The sequence below is a fragment of the Podarcis filfolensis genome, assembly GCF_964270895.1.
Source record: "Podarcis filfolensis genome assembly, chromosome: 12".
NCBI classification, from domain to species: Eukaryota; Metazoa; Chordata; class Lepidosauria; order Squamata; family Lacertidae; genus Podarcis; species Podarcis filfolensis.
Window position 1 is genome coordinate 8,607,803 of NC_139614.1, and position 4,040 is coordinate 8,611,842.

Sequence of the window (4,040 nt, forward strand, 5' to 3'; positions counted from 1 at the left end):
GAATTTAAGTACTGTACGGTAGTTTGCTGGCTTGCTCTGAGCCGAGTTCTTAAAAAATCCAACCAAGAAATATTACACAGATTCACCTCATTTACTTTAAAAAGACCATTTAGCCATTTTTTTCTTAACAAAATAGTAAATGAAATTAGCGAAAATGGTGTATGGTTTCCCCCCCTACATGTCATTTGTATATCACAAAAATAGCACAATAAATGTGGGAAAATATCTATAACATAAGTTTCATTGTTAGTGGTCAATGTACAAGTTCTTGGTTCATGAATTGGTTTAAACAATTAGGAAGAAAAAGGGAGGAGGGGGGAATGGTGGTTGGGGTGGGGTGGTTATGCTTCTATTCTTCCACTTACGTAGTGTGTGTGGTTTTGTGTCAACATAACTTGTATGCTGTGGGTTAAACCACAGATCCCAGGGCTTGCTGATCAGAAAATTGGCGGTTCGGATCCCCGCGATGGGGTGAGCTCCCATTGCTTGGTCCCTGCTCCTGCCTACCTAGCATTTCGAAAGCACGTCAAAGTGCAAGTAGATAAATAGGTACTGCTCTGGCGGGAAGTAAACGGCGTTTCCGTGCACTGCTGTGGTTCGCCAGAAGTGGCTTAATCATGCTGGCCACATGACCCGGAAGCTGTACGCCGGCTCCCTCGGCCAATAAAGCGAGATGAGCGCCACAACCCCAGAGACGTCCGCGACTGGACCTAATGGTCAGGGGTCCCTTTACCTTTACCTAAGATGTCCATGTGTCAAACCAGCATCTGTATAGTACTGCTCTGAGTCGCCCAGTGACATATTGTAACAGCTTCATGGTGAGTTCTGGCACATATTTTTCTTGAAAATAATATATTATTATTATTATTATTATTATTATTATTATTATTATTATTACTCCACCCATCTGGCTGGGTTTCCGCAGCCACTCTGGGCGGCTTCCAACAGAATATTAAAATAAAATAACCTATTAAACATTAAAAGCTTCCCTAAACAGGGCTGCCTTCAGATGTCTTCTAAAAGTCTGGTAGTTGACATCTGATGGGAGGGTGTTCCACAGGGCGGGTGCCACTACCAAGAAGGCTCTCTGCCTGGTTCCCTGTAACCTCACTTCTCGCAGCAAGGGAACTGCCAGAAGGCCCTCGGTGCTGGACCTCAGTGTCCGGGCAGAACGATGGGGGTGGAGACGCTCCTTCAGGTATACTGGAAAGCAGTGGGATAAACTATTTTTTTCCTCAATATTTTTTTTGGGTGGGGGTGGGGTGGGGTCAGGGACTGAGAGAGTTAAAGCCCTCATCTCCATTCTCTATGATCAGACTTCCTCTCATCCTTTTTACATTTTTAAAAAACTGCATGTTTATTGCATTCAAGCAATTCCCATGACACTTCTAGTTTGGTCTTAATGGTAAAACAGCCTGAATGTAAATTTGAGTCCTCTGCCCTTGGCAATAACATAATAATGGAGAATTTGTGCCACTTTGTGATTGCTTCCCTCCCCTACTCCCAAAATTGATATGTTAAAAAAATTGCACGATGCTCCAAATTTCTGGATTTGTTTGCCATGTCAGAATGATGCCGGCAATATTTTTCAATGCAGTATGATTTTCTGTAGAATAAGACAAATTGCTCTTTGTTATATAATGTGCACTGCAAATTAACATTGTTCTGACCTTTTCTCTGTTCTCCCTCTTCCCCAAGCACATGAGCAAATACAGCCCTAAAGAGTTATTTGGGGGCACTGGCAATATCAGTTCTTTTTCTTTTCTAAGAAGGCCCCCTTCTCTGTAGATAATAAAACAGATTTATTACAGAAAGTCGGTGGCGGGGCCTGCGCACTCTGGTGAAATGAATCCTAATGCTCCGCATTGAAATGGACTCAAGCAGCAACAACCCACATGTTCTCAGTTTATGTGCCTGAGGCCGAGAGAGACCTGAGAAAGCTGCTGCGTGACTCCCTTTTTTTGGGATAACATTGTGCATCAAAGAGGATGCCCTTTAGAAATGTACATCTGCAGAATTTATTTTCCCTGGGGTGTGCCTAAATTTGGAAAAGAGGTTAATGTGGACTCGTGTGTTCTGAAGTAAACACCATGTAATCCCTTCAGTTTTCTCTTGCGTTTCCCCCCCCAATGGAAATGAGAGTTGCCACTTTTAACTCTTCACTAGTTAAGGATTAATCCATGCTTTTTGCACATCCGTGAGAGTGCTTTTCTTACCCCTCACAGAGCATTTTTGTTCTGTGGATCTCCCTGAGACCTTCGGGTATATGGGGGGGGTATATAAATTCAATAAATACATAATAAATATTCCCCCCTATATGTTAGGGATTTAAAATTGTTTATTAAGGAGCTGCAGCGACAACCAGCAACAGTCCCTGAACCTGGAGGCGAGTGGAACAGCAGCCACATCGCCTGGACCAAAGGCAGCCAGACAAATGTAAATCGAGGCAAGAAAAAATTGACCTTTGGCTTAAACGGTGGAAGAAGAGAGGGATCTTTTCTATGGTGGCAAACTAAAGAAGTATACTTGGAAGTGATTGGTCAAGGTGGGAATTCAGCCGCATAGCAGGTAGCTTGTGGGATTGAAGACAAAATACGGATTCTACTAATAGCTTAGCAGAGACATCACCTTGCCAACAAAGATGCGTATAGTTAAAGCCATGGTTTTCCCAGTAGTGATGTATGGAAGTGAGAGCTGGACCATAAAGAAGGCTGATCGCCGAAGAATTGATGCTTTTGAATTATGGTGCTGGAGTCCCATGGACTGCAAGAAGATCAAACGCATTCATTCTTAAGGAAATTAGCCCCGAGTGCTCACTGGAAGGACAGATTGTGAAGCTGAGGCTCCAATACTTTGGCCACCTCATGAGAAGAGAAGACTCCCTGGAAAAGACCCTGATGTTGGGAAAGATGGAGGGCACAAGGAGAAGGGGACGACAGAGGACGAGATGGTTGGACAGTGTTCTCGAAGCTACCAGCATGAGTTTGACCAAACTGCGGGAGGCAGTGGAAGACAGGAGTGCCTGGCATGCTCTGGTCCATGGGGTCACGAAGAGGCGGACACGACTAAACGACTAAACAACAACAACTAATCGCTTTCTTGTTCCCCATGAGTCTTGTCAATTCTTTCTCCTTGGCTTATGCAAATCATGAAATTTATCTTCAGTACCTAATTGGTGAGAGGCCCTTGAATGAGTGATGCCCTTATTTGGAGTTTAATGCATGTATTATTATTATTATTATTATTATTATTATTATTATTATATCTCTCGAAACTGCCCATTCCTCATTTTCTGTCCACCTGACATAAAATGAGTTTCCCACAAGCTCCCCATTCCTGGACTAGTTACTAGTAATACTATATATATTAGTAAAGATTATGCTGAGCTGCTAATTGTATAAAGAGGCGGCAAAATCCTCAGGGTTTGCTATTACCTGTCATTGATTAATGCCATTTTCTATTTCTTTAGGTGTTTACTATATGCACACAAGTTTGTGCCTTGTTCTAGTCTTGCGCAGTCCCTTTTCTCTGCTGGTGTCTCGTGGGGCCAGGGTGGAGTTCCTTATGTAACCTTTTTTTTTGTACCCATCACCTGTGCATAACATCTTGCTTGCTTGCTTTTTCTCCCAGCTGCTTGTTTGTGGGCAGACATCCCGAAGTTATTTTGCTGACATCTTGTGTCAGCACAAACCAAGCCAGGAATCAGGCAGGTGAGAATCCAGCCTAGGGACTTTGCCTGTGAGAGGATAAATACATTTCTTCTACTTTCTTCTTCCCCAAAGAGACATTTCCTGAGTTTCTTTTTTGCCCTCCTGCAGGTGAGATTACTTTAGTACTTAACTACCTCCTGCAGTTAAAAGGCAAACCTGAGGCAATGATGGATTAATTAGGTTGTTTTCCTAATTCCTCATGGCATGAGATAATTCTTCTCCCCCATCCACCTACCAGAACTGGACACCTGTGCTAAATACCTGGGACAGCTTGAACCCACCTAGTCTGGGAATTTTGCCTATTCCTATGAACGATCCCTAGCATTTGAA